The sequence below is a fragment of the Glycine max genome, chromosome 13 (genome assembly GCF_000004515.6).
Source record: "Glycine max cultivar Williams 82 chromosome 13, Glycine_max_v4.0, whole genome shotgun sequence".
Taxonomy (NCBI): Eukaryota; Viridiplantae; Streptophyta; class Magnoliopsida; order Fabales; family Fabaceae; genus Glycine; species Glycine max.
In genome coordinates, this window is record NC_038249.2 from 10855992 (window position 1) to 10869992 (window position 14001).

The 14001-nt window shown below is 32.7% G+C and overlaps 1 long non-coding RNA gene and 1 pseudogene across 1 annotated transcript; both read right to left on the minus strand.

Moving 5' to 3' along the window:
• Positions 1–1035: 1035 nt before the first annotated feature.
• LOC106795673 (transcription factor MYB78-like) lies at positions 1036–6920 on the minus strand (annotated as a pseudogene).
• Positions 6921–8130: 1210 nt separating this feature from the next.
• On the minus strand, positions 8131–11043 carry LOC102665096 (uncharacterized). The gene is made up of 3 exons (XR_417456.4): positions 10977–11043; positions 10794–10870; positions 8131–10160 (listed from the first exon to the last, which is right to left on the minus strand). It is a non-coding gene; the product is annotated as an uncharacterized lncRNA (long non-coding RNA).
• Positions 11044–14001: the final 2958 nt, after the last annotated feature.

Below are 14001 nucleotides of genomic sequence, written 5' to 3' on the forward strand. Positions count from 1 at the left end.
GTTATTTGGATATGAAAATTAAGCTCTCAAACCAAATTAATAGCCCAAAACAGAATCAGAAAAAAAAAATCAAAAGTCCAAAACACCATGTTTATCAAATTGATTTCATGTGCAAGTTCCACACGCTTAGACACAAATGATGAACATTGCGTTGCTCCCTTCAGTGTGATAGTGATAGTGATGGAACCTTTGTCATGCAATCTTTCCTTTTTCTATTTTCTTTTAAAAAACCAAAACAAAAGGGCAAAGCTCAAAAACAAATGGAAAACTAGAAAACTGCAACTTAAAAGCAAAATTATGTCTTACATTATTTTAAGATGTTTTTTTAGATGAAACTTGTTAAGACGATAAGTTATTAGAAATAAAATTTAAATATTAAAAATATTGAATATGTTATTTTATATCATTTAACATTTATCAATTAATATTACCTAACATTCAATTAAATCGGATAATTTAATAATTTTTAGCTCCTAATTTATAACTTAATAAACTTTTAAGTAATTTATTAGCTAGATTTATCAAACATAACCAAATGCAATTATGCAAAAGTGTGAAAGTAATTTATCAAGTCATTCTAACCCATTCTCATAATCCAAACCATTTTTTATGTGGCTGTCAAAATTAGGATATAATTTTGTACAATAACCATTTTGAAAAAAAAAAGAAAGGAAAGTAAACAAACTACCTGATGTGATCCTTACTAGAAGCGGATTGCTTGATACAAATTACAAAATTTTGGATGACGTCACTTCCAAAAAGGGAAGATAAGTCAGGGTAGACGTCACAGGGATTACCTTGATAAGTCTGAGATTGATTCAATAAGGAACCCAGAGAGAAGTTCTCACAAAATTTTATCAAATGCCAAAAGTATCTCTATTGAAAACGAAATCCATACATATAGAGTATCTGAACGAAAAGATAGAAATAGACATGGGTCTTTAAAACAGTTTGGACCAAAATGACAATGAAAAAATTATAAATAAAAAAAGAACATATTTGGTATGGGTCTTTAAATTAGTTTGGGCCTTCAGCAATGATTAATATTCTTAGCAGTGTCTCTGCCTCTAGGCCTTCATTTTTCTCCACCTGGGCCTTGTTAAGTATGACTGCTACCATTTGTTGGAGGGTATCTACTGACTGTTTGGTCCTACTCCTGATCATAGGTCCTTGTATTTGGGCAGTTTTAGGATTCTCATCATTCCCTCCTTCTTGGAAAGCATCTTCCCTCAAATGTTCAAAATCATCACCAGGAATATCGATCTTGTAAGCATTGTCATTGATCCTCTCTAGTGCTTGGAAAGGTCAGTCTCCTCTAGGTTGAAGTTTGAACTTCCTTTGTTTAGGAAATCTCTCCTTCCTCATGTGTACCCAAATCCAATCACCTGGTTCAAGTACCACTTCCTTCATGTTCTTGTTTGCTTGTCTAGCATAGCTTTCATTCTTCTTTGTAATTTGAACCTTCACCTGCTCATGCAATCTTTTCACATACTCAAATTTAGTATGTGCATCCTTATGCTGAGTCTCTTGGGGATTACTTTTGTAAGTTGGCCTATTAGGCAATGAAGCTCCTGGAAGGAGGTCAGTTTGATGTTCCATGCCTCTTGAAGGTGGCAATCCATGAGGAATCTCCTTGGGAAAGACATCTTTAAATTCCTGCAATAAGGGTTCAACACAAGGAGAAATAGAAATAGTTAACTCATTATAATTATCAGTAGAAATTTTATTGCCTTTGCAAAAGAAGAAATTGACAAAGAGGACTTGACTGAAATAGAAGAGGATAATGATTTCAGATTTTTTGTGAAGAGATTTAATAAAATTCTAAGAAACAAAAGAAATCAAAGGAAATCAAACATCAATCCAAAGAAGAAAGGAGAAGATTTCTCCTTAGCCCCAAAATGCTATGAATGCGATCAAACTGGGCACATGAGATTCGATTGTCCTGTCTTTAAAAGAAGAATGAAAAAATCCAACAAGAGGAATTTCAAAGAAAAGAAAGAAAAGAAATCATACATCACTTAGGAAGATAATAACATAAATTCATCAAGTGATTCAGAAAATAAAATTATAAATTTGGGTCTCATGGTAAAAGACTATGAAAACAGATAAGAGTTGGCACATTGATAGTGGTTGCTCCAAACACATGGTGGAAAATGCATCAAAGATTATTCATATTTCTCCCAAAGATAGTGAATATGTGATCTATGGAGACAACAAACAAAGGTCACTTGATTAACAAGCCCAACAAGTGGTATCAAATGATACCAAAATGTCACTTGTCTTTGATTGATTACTTTTGATTATTTTTGCCTATAATTGTTAATTTTTGATTGAGTTTTGATTGTCCTTGATGATTATGATTGATAATTATGTTGATTGTCTTTGATGATTGTTTTTTATTGTCTTTGATTTGCTTTTGATGATTGTTTTTGATTGTCTATAATGATTGTGTTTGAGAGTTATGATTGTCTTTGATGATTATGTTTGAAGGTTATATTGATTATTGATAACTTTTGATGTTTTTTTATTATTATTATATTTTGATTGTTTTATACTGGATATGTATTTTTGTGGGTGCAAAATAGTTTGTTTTAATGCCTTTTGGTATCACTTGACTCTCATATATTGTAATAAGCAGTAACATTTTCTTTTAGGCCATGAAATGATACTTGTATGGTATGACATTCTCTACTCTTTTAATTCATTATAAATTGCTGAATGATTTTCTCCTCTCTGCTCATGATTTGTTTTTGATGTTGACAAAGGGGGAGAGATAGATAAAAGATAAAATAGTAAGAGAAATTATCTATTCTTTATTAGACAACTTTTTATATATGAAATTTATGAAATCTTCAACTATCTCATATAAGCAATCATTGCAAAATCAAGGGGGAGTAAACTATACAGAAAGATATTTTTTTGTTGTTGCTCCTAACCTACAGATGGTTGTCATCATCAAAAAGGGGAAGAATGTAAATCATGCAGGTTTTGATGATGTCAAAAAGAATTTGCTTGATAATGAGTGTCATCATCAAAAAGGGGGAGAATGTGAATCATGCAGGTTTTGATGATGTTGAAAAGAATTCACTTGATAATGATTATCATCATAAAAAGGGGGAGAATGTGAATCATGCAGGTTTTGATGATGTCGAAAAGAATTCACTTGATAATGATTGTCATCATCAAAAAGGGGGAGAATGTGAATGTATGAATGCATGATTTTGATGATGCCAAAGTAGAATCAAACAAAGTTGCTTCAACAAACAAAGCCTTGCTTCAAGATTAACTAAAGATCAAGCCTTGCCTCAAAACAAAGTGTTTCCAAGACATCCAAGGCTCTAGTAATCGATTACCAGGTAGTGTAATCAATTACCTGAAGACAATTTTGAAAAATAGCTATTAAAAAGGGTTTTGAATTTGAATTTTGAACTTGTAATTGATTACTAGATATTTGAATCGATTACCAACAACGAAATTCTTGAAATTCAAATTCAAAAGTCATGACCCTTCAAAATATAACTGTGTAATCGATTACTAGAAACTTGTAATCAATTACCAGTGAAAAATTTCATAAAAGACTTTTTGAAAAGACACATCTCTTCAAACCATTTTGAAAAGGCACGAAGGGCCTATATATATGTGTGTCTGACTTTAAAAAGCAAGAGAGAGATATTCTAAGAGAACTTCATTGTCAAATGTTGTCTCAACAACTATTGGGCAAGCACTTGTTGTTAGACAAGTGGTCTAAAAAATTTTAAGAAGGGGGGTTGAATTAAGATTTTGTTGACTATTCCTAATTGAAAACTTTCCTTTCTTAGATATTCCCTAGATTCAATTATTTCTTTAATTGTAAGTTACTCGAATAACAAATAAGGAGAAGTAAAATTAAAGAAATATAAACACAACAGAAAGTAAAAGAGATTAAGGAAAGACAGAATGCAAAATCGGATTTATACTAGTTCGGTCACAACCCATGCCTACGTCCAATCCCCAAGCAATCCGCTTGAAATTTCCACTATCCTTGTAAAATCCTTTACAAGCAATGAACCACAAAGGACTTCCCTCCTTTGTGTTCAGTGATTACAACCAAGAAGTTATTCCCACTTCTTGCAATGAACCCCAAGGAACGTTGGTCCCTTGTGTCCTCTGATAACAACCAAGAAGTTATACCCACTTCTTGCAATGAACCTAAAAGACGTTGGTTTTTTGTGTCCAGTGATCAACCAAGAAGCAAATCCTGCTTCTTGCAATGAACCCAAGGAACGTTGGTCGTCCCTTGTGTTCAGTGTTTGCAACCAAGAAGACATTCTCTTGAAAATAGTCACCAAGAGTAGGTCTCTTGAAAAGCTTTTTGTAAGAATGGAGGAGAGGAAGAAAATAGAATAGCACAAGTTTTTGCCCAATGAACTTTTCTTGACAAAGCAAGTGTTGAACAAAAACTCTTAGAAAAATGTTGAGAATTAGTGTTAATCAATTCTGTGAAATTCGTGTCATGGTCACATATTTGTAGTCATTTGATGGCTCTTGAAGAACCATGTTAAAAGTTGTGACTCTTGGCAAAAACTAATCACTTTAAAAGTTGTGACTCTTTGGCAATTTATTTTTCAAAACCAGACACTGGTAATCGATTACCATTATGGTGTAATTGATTACACACTTTATTTTATCAAAGGTTGTGACTCTTCATGTTGAAGTTTGAAATCCAACGTTCAGAACCACTGGTAATCGATTACAAATATTGTGTAATCGATTACACTATTTTGAAAATATTTTGTCACAAGTTGTGACTCTTGAGATTTGAAATTCAGCGTTAAAAAATATTGGTAATTGATTACATGCCCATGGTAATCGATTACTACTTTGTAAAACAGTTATATAACTATTTTGGACTCCTGGTAATCGATTACTGCCTTGTGATAATCGATTATCAGAGAGTAAAAACTCTGGTAAAAGATTTTTCTTTGAAAAATTCTTTTGGACAAATTGTGTTACTCAATCTTTTCTTAGAAAATTTTTTTTATACTTATCTTGATGCTTTTCTTGAGGTTCTTGCATATCTTGAGTCTTCTCTTGAATCTTCTTGATTTCTTTAATCTTGTTCGAATGTATCTTTTTAAAAATCTTTGGCATCATCAAAATAATCTTGGAAGCTTTGCTTCTACACTTGCAAATCTATTGAGAGTTCATCCAAAAACATCAAATTGTATTATCCACTCTAAAGGAGAGAAATCTTTTTGTTCATCTCAGAAAGTAAGTTGTAATCAAGAGACTCATTGTCTCTTGAATTGTGAGTTTCCTAAATACAAGGGAAAGAGATTCCTTGGGTGTTCAGAAGTTGTAAAAAGGTTTTTTTTACAAAGTTAGTGAAAATCTCAAGTGGGTTGCTTGAGGACTGGACGTAGGCACGGGAAGTGGTCGAACCAGTATAAATTAAGTTTGTATTTCTCTCTTCCCTTATCTCAGTTATTTTAGTGTAGTTTACTTTGTCTTGCACATTTAAAAGAATATTGTTAAATTGATTCTTTCTTCTTCTTTTGCATTCTAAAGCCTATCATTTAAATGGGGGTTAAAGTTTGTTAGTGGGAAAATTTAGAAACTTAATTCACCCCCTCTTAAGTTATTGAGGCCACTTGTTTAACAAAAGCGTCTTAGAAAGGTATTATTCTAAGATGCTTGTTATAGAAGAATCGTCTAAGAAGAATATCATTCTAAGAGAGTTCTTAGCTAAGAGTTGTCTTAGAATGATACCTTTCTAAGACGGTTTTACAAAGAACAGTCTTAGAATGATATCATTCTGAGACGATTTTTTAAAGAACCATCTTAAAATATGTTTTTTAAAATAATTAAAATAATGAAAAGAATATGTTAGAGCTTTGTCAATATGCATTGCTTTTTATAATGCATATGCGTTTACATATTTAAACTTGCTCAAATATATAAATGGATTCACAACAGTGTCATGATTGTATTCAATTTTATATTCAATTTATCTATGAATATCATATTCAATTTCCTTTCAAATCAAAACAATAAAAGAAAACAAACTAGGAAGTAAAAAATTAAATAATTTCCAACATAAAAAAGAATTCAACAAGCTACAATTTAGGGTAAACAAATTTATATTAACTTATAGAGAAAATAATTTATAAAATTTATAATTTCTGCTACAATAAAAAATTTAAAGCAGAACAAATGCACAACCAAACATACCTCATGTGCAGTCTGTGATGTGGGCTAAAGTCGCTCCAGCAAGCGCGGCATCCACACGTAACACAACGTGTCTCTGAACTGTTTGCTATTCACATTGCACTTTAGCTGCTTCGCTTGTTTTATCACTCAATTCTCCAATAGTTCTTTATTTTGTTGTCTGTTCTTCCTAGCAGCTGTTGACATGTTTGACCACCTATAAAAAAAACATTCATTCATTCATCCATACTATGTTATATATGTGTACACCCAACCTTATAAAACAATATATATATATATATAGAGAGAGAGAGAGAGAGAGAGAGAGAGTAGAATATTTTTATACCATACATGTTGCCCCTGCGACAGTGAAAGTCGAGAATTAATATTTGTTCTTGGAGTGTGACATTTCCATGCCACACGTCGGGGCGCAAGTAGTTTAGCCACCTTAATCTATAACTCTTCCCACTCCTCCTTAGACCTGTAATTGATAAATCTCATAATTAATATATATACTATTATTACTTAGCATATGCAGAAATTAAATTATAATTAAGATGCATGCATGCCTGCACATCTTGCCACAGAATTCCAGTGACCTCCACCGTGTGTGGCGATGTAATTGAACAGAATGGTGTCCTCGCCAACCGCCCATGGACCTTTTCTCATGCCCATCTCCTTTTCGTTATGCTTCTGCAACTTCACTTGCATTTGTACTAAAGACCCACCTTTCTTAACATCCATGATAAGTGTTTAATTTGGAGGAGAGGAAGAGTGTTTATATATATAAATCAACTAACATTAGGGGATTTGGGCATATATTTAATTGATTGATGGTTTTACTAATTGGGGCATGTGGAGTTATATATATATATATATATATATATATATATATATATATATATATATATATATATATATATATATATAATTGAGTTGGATAAGAATAAGGGGTAAGGTCACTCCAACGTTTCATTCGACGAAACCAAAAGGGGCACAGACCACACACATTCCATTTCATTTTTAATTATACTGTTACAATTTTTTTTCTCTCAACAATGTTGTTACTAGATTAAAATTATACTACAACTCTTAGGATTGAGATGGAACTAAACTAGTAAGCTTGCTATTCGGGGTTTGTATGCTTGACTCTTTCTTATCCCTCTGAGACTGAGACACGCGTAAAGATTAATGGTGCAAAGACTGCAAATTGTGTGGGGGATTTGGAATCTGGTAACCGTTTCACACTTTTATTCATATAAGTAATTATTATTATACACATTCGTCCCTTTTTGTTTTTCTCTTTTGTTGTTCAAACAGCCATAGATACTTTTTTTATTAAAAAAATGTTGACTATTGTTTTTAAAGTACTGATTAAAAATAAAAGTAAAGTTAGTTTAATAATCTTTTAAACACATGAGTTTAATATCTATTTACTTTTTAGCGTGTAAAATAGTTTTATAAAAAATCAAATCATAAATTATTATTTTAATTATTTTAAGATAATTATTTTAAAAGTTAATAAACTTATCATGTATAATGAGTAATGAGTTGTGATTGTATAATTATATAAAGTATTTTATATTGTCGGTGTATAACTTTTTTTCTTTTTAAACATATTCTAAATTATTGATTGAAGATTACAAGTTTTAGTAGGTTTCACTTCTCATTTGTTGAATATTTTTTCTAATAATTTTGTAAGTATATCCTTTGGGTCGAATCATAATTTGATCCCTATGACTTAGTCTTTACACACTCCATGTTTGAGTAATAATAAATTATATATATCACTTCAATTTATCTCACCAAGATCTTGTTTTTTACACGGTAAAGAAATTATAAACTCATCACAAAAAGTAAATAGTTATATACTAAAAATATATAGTAATAAATAGCAATAATAATATATGAATGATAATACTCCACCAAGTGTCTAATAAATAACATGTTTCTACCCAGAAAATTAAAATTGATTTATCTCTACATGAATATGACTGTATAAGACAATAAGGTTCATATGCACACAAATTGATTTACTTAAATCATGGTAAAAAAAAAGAGAAAAAATTGAAGTATTCAAATTATCTAGTAACTCACTAGTAAATTAAACATGATTGGTTAATACGTCATTCTCATTAGTAAAATATCCCTTAAGAAATCTTTCACAAATAGATGCCTTGGGGTTGACAATGACATGTCTATAAGGACAATTTCTATCTGAGCATAACCAAATAGAAATTAGATACATAGAGTTCCTTAAAAAATTTCAAATGTCTACATGGTTAAATAATTCATACAACTTCACAAAATGGCACAGGCCAGAATCTACTCACAATCATAAGCCAAGAACCCCAAAGAGATTAGATACATAGAGTTCCTTAAAGTCACCAATGTTGTTCTATGCCTAGAAAAATCAGCAAGAGTACATCTTAAACCTAAATTTGTACATGAAGCACACATGTGTCAATAAGTAAAGGATATTGTGTAGTTTGGAGCATGAGTAATTGAATGAAAAATTTATTAAGAGTGTAGTCATCCACCATGTGTAGCAATCAACAACCAGCTTGAGTTTTGACTTTAAAACTGATCAATCAAATTTGAGTAATTACTAAAAGCAATTTTAATTAGAACCTCTTACCAAGTTAGTCAACACCTTTTTCTTTTTTCTTTTTTTGAAGTTTAGCTAGCAAACACTACCTAAAACTAACATAGGAAATAACGATAAATTGACTTGTGCAAAAGATTAAAATCTAAAAACCATCCTAAGTTACAAACAAAGCATCCTAAGTAAGCTACTGACCTACAAATATTCTTTCTGCCTTTTGAGCAGTAAATTTTAGTTCTCTGTTATAAGTTCCCTAGCTAAGAATAATACAAACTGAAATATATTTATAGTATCAAAACCCAAATAATTAAGTAGGGGGTAAAGTTTAATGGCACGTCCATCCCTTGTTCTTTCTCATTTCCTCTATTTCTAAAATAGAACAATAGTGAAGAGTTTCAGACTATCAACATGAGCAATTTTAATTTCATTTGCCATGTTTAGCTGCCCCTTATCATTAGCTGGACTATTTTTTCTCACCTTCTCCATATTGAATATTGAGACAGGCTCTACAAAAAACACCAGTGCTAAAGTGACATATAGCACAATCATTCTTTCCTGTTAGAAAAACATTGTGAAACTATTGTGAAACGGATGCAAAAAGAAAAGAACTCAAAACATCTCTTGCAGTCTTCTTCACCACACAATTTCTTTTGCCTGCATTTGTGTATATAGCTTCACATTAAACCTTTACCAATCAGGGAATTTTTCTAACATCCACCAGATTGAATGTCAAATTTTAGGCAATGACCAAAGATAGTATCATCATTTTTGGAGTTGCCTTTTCTGCTCCACATTTTCTCTATTTAAGGTCTAGAAAGCTCGACCCTCTCTAGTTGATTTCTTTTCCAGGTGGGTGGTTTAGGATGAAGTTTCCAACAATTTTCCTTAGTGTATTAGAAGATAGGAGCAAGGTGTGAGCTTATATCTTTGGTAAATTCCTACACTTTTTTTTCTTATAATTATTATTAACAAACCTAATCCTTCTTGTATGGCTTTCTCTAGAGCCTCTAGCTCAATCTATCTGTCCTCCATGAGTTGCAAAAACCATCAGTGTAAAATTACCAATGAAAAAATATAAGGATCCGAAATGAAACCAGGTTCACCTGTGTTTTGTTAACAACGAATCGATAGAAAACTTGATAAAGCTGAACTCAACTATAACCATAGTGATCAAAAGAAAACAAGTGTTGAAAAATTAAATAATTATTAAGAACAATATCTGCCAAATTCATGTTTCAAGATAAGACTTGCCAGGCCAAAAACATACCTAAAATCCACTTAGAAGGGTTTCCAGTTGTGATAGGATACTATCACAATCATGAATTTGATCATGAAGAGAAACTAGATTATCACTTTCTTTAAAATAATCCTGTAAAAAAAAAGGAACAATAGGAAACTAATCATCAAATCAAGCAAAATAAAAAGCATTAGCTGAGTACAAACAACCACACTTTAACCAGATATTCATAATAATCAGGATAAGCAAAATAAAATGGAGTAGCTGTTAAAATTTTCAGAAATTGACCACAAACCTGAATTGAATCCAATTCAATTCACACACATAGACACGAACAACCTTGGTTATCGAAAAACATGTGATTCTCAAATCAAAGCAAATTTATTGTTTAGAAAGCATCGACGGTCACTAGCATCCACTATCATTGACATTTTAATTAGATTCAAAATTCAAAGGGCAATAGAAAAAATTGAACTTTCTTGAGGTCATTCCTGTGGAGATATTTACTATTTAGATATCCCTTCTTTTTTTTAATCTTTCCAGAGAGAACAGCCTTAAAAAATGACTTGTAGCACAGTCCAAAGTAGAGCTATACGACCAGCCTTATAGAAAGCATCGGTAGTCACTAGCATGATACTATGATACTATGACATTAATAACAAAGTCCCAAGAATGTGTTCATTAGCCTAAAATCCCACTATTGTTCTGAATGATTTGGCAATGAAGTACGAGGAAATGCAACAACTACTTTCTGGAAGGACTTACTGAATGTCCCAAGATAAAGCTCCTTATTTCCTGCAACTCTGGCTATCCTTGCTTGCCACCTGCCATGTTGGTGGTGTCTGCATAACATTAAAGGTGGATTTAACCCTAATTAGCAAACATGTTTAATTTCTACACACACACACACATATATATATATATAAGTAGCAAAGGAACAACATGAACCTTGCCACTCCTCTGTACATTGAGGCACCCCTTGAAAACCCACTACTCTTTCTACAAAGCAATCACCAACATCATCAATATACATTAAAAATAATTGGTAGCTTTTAGCATAATAATAATAATATATGTGTACCTTCTTAAGTGGGCCACATATTTCTGCCTACTCATATTCTTCATTTCTTCAAGTTTAGTTTGGTAATTTTCTAACTGCCAAATACAAGATAGAAAATGGGACTCCAAAAAGTTGTACAATATTTTGAACCAGAAATGCCACCAGAATTGAAACATACCGAGAAGTTTATGTGCGATGAAGGTCCATTTTAATAAACATGACATGTGAAGTAATAATTAGGGATTTATTTTAATCTTCTGGAATGGCCAATGGAAGTAGTGGCAGTGGCCTAAGTTATAGATTTCATTGATTTTTAAATTTGAACGAGGGAGATAATTTGGTACAAAATTGTGCTATCTAGCAGTTAGAATTTTAGAAATTTAGGTGAAAAAAGAAGTGGGGATCAAAGCCTGATGACAGAGAGGAGAAAAAGAAAATAATAAAATAAGGACATATTATAATAATTCAGAAGCACCACGACAAAAGATGAGAAGGGAAGAGAAGGGAGTACTGAGTAGTCAGTTAGAGTTTTGAGGATGGTCGTCATGGAGGTTAGCAAATTTATGTTTGAAGGAATCTTGGCACTGTAACCACGTCATGTGACCCTGCAGATTGAACAGAATTGAGGAAAGCTAACTTAAACTAACCTAACCTAACCTACCTATAGAGCAGCATCCCAAGCGATAAGGAAAGACCTTCACCATATTTCTTAATTCCATTTTCATCCCAATTCCAATACCTTGCTATGGTCAAGCCACAGCTTCGTCTTTGATTCAACAATTTCAATCAGTACAACTTTGGTGTACCAATTCAACAATTTCAAAAAAAAAAAGAGTAAGAAAAGCACTACTTCAAAATAAATAATGTTTTCAAATTACCAATGAGTCAATAATAAAGCTTTTGCTAACTAACCTTGTCGTCCTTTCCTAGTTTGCCCTTCCTTCTTGCAACTGATACCATCACAAATGCGCGTCATATCTAACAGTCCATCTATGCCTGCATACACAACAACCTAGAATGTCACCACAAAATTTACTCAAAAAACAAAGCAAACAACGCATTAAGTTAAACTTAAAAAGTAACAACCACCATGAATTTGACTAGATAAACTCCAAAAATTTTAAAAATAGGAACTAAAGAAAAGAAATGAATATTACTATGGTAAGATAGGACCACTAGGATTAGCTTAGAGGTTGAGGCGGGGCGCTTCCCCCATCCTTTCGCTTCTTTCCTAGGGCTGATTTCAAGTCTACAACAACCAAATAGAATACTACATTATTCACATTTCAAAATAATAACAATAACTTCAAATTAATTACGCTATAATAAACTGTTCAATTCGGTGAATGAAGGAAAAAATGTTATCTTCTTCGAGATCGCTGCCGGAATCAAAGGTTTAAGGATCAGGAGAAGGCTCAATAACGGAGTTAGGGTCAGAGAGAACACCGAAGGAGGAGTAGTTGATGTTAACGGTGCCTTGGTCGTCCCATTGGGGCTCTTCGGCGAGGATTCACAAGAGCTTGGCTGGAACGAAGAAAAAGGGTTTAAAAAGGCTAGGGTTCTTCTTAGGGAGTCCCACACAGAGAAAGAGATATTATATATATATATATATATATATATATATAGGTGCAAAATATTCTAAGACGGTTATCAAAAACCATCTTAGAATGACAACTTTCTAAGGTAATTTTTCTAGAATCGTCACAAAGTTGTTGCATTTAATTTCAAAAATGCCACCGTGTTCTTTCTGTGTCATTTTTTGATCAAAATAAAAATGCCATCAATTATTTTCGTTAGTAACTTAAAAAATAAAAATAAAAAACAAAAAAAATGGTAAATTGTTGTAATCATACCATTGGAAGAAGGTTCTTGAATGAGGCATAGATTTCCTCTCGCTGGAAGGACCCAACTTGAATAGCTGAGACTCGGGTAAGGGAGCCAAAGTAATTGGCTTGTTGAATCGTGTCCTTTGTGGCCCATGAAATGCCCATAAGAAATCATAAAATACAAAATGACCTATAAATAAATACCACAAGATTCCCCTTAATAATACCAAAAGATAGAGGCTAAGAAAATGATAGAGACAAAAAAGCAATTACCCCATGGGATGTGTTTGGCTGAGGCCATTTTCGACCAAGTTTCAACTTTGTTCGATGCGCTTTTGGACGGAAAAATCTGGAACTGGATGACGGGGATCTTGGCATTCTCCATGCGGGTGGGTCCCCTAGCGGCGTGGCTGACCTTCTTGTCAAAGACGAGACCTTTCACGAGCTCGGTGTCATCAACGATGCCACCGCGCTTCTTCACGATCTTGACATCACAGAGATCAACCATGTCGAGCTTGGCGGCATCCATGATGAAAAGAACAGCTTTGGCGGTGAGGGGAGTGAGGAGCATGGAGTATTGGTTGACGACCTTGCTATTGAGGGAAGTTCTGGCGGACTTCACGAGGGAGTCATTTGAATACACAATTGATAATGATACAACATTCCAATTAAGAATCAAAGCTTGGAGATATATTTCAAAGATAATTAAAACTATAACCCACATCAGTAGAATACAACCCTACAACTAAATTTGAAAGTTGGAAAAAAGAATGAAAAAAACACCAAATACATACTGTGTATAGGACTCTAATACAACTAGAAAATCTTCATATCCCTTACCTTCTGTTTGTACTCTCTAACGTTCACAAAGGAATGAGATACATAAATGCAATATGATAGAGTTTGTTGAACATTGCCACTCCTTGTAATGGCCTCCTCTAGTTTATCTAATCTCCTGCATTCAATAGCAATTCCTATAGGTTGTTGGTATTTCCCATCCACGATACACTTAAATTAGGGAAAAGCAACAAAAAGTGAAGAAATTTCGAGTTAAAATGCATTCGGAAACAAAAATAAGTAGAATGAT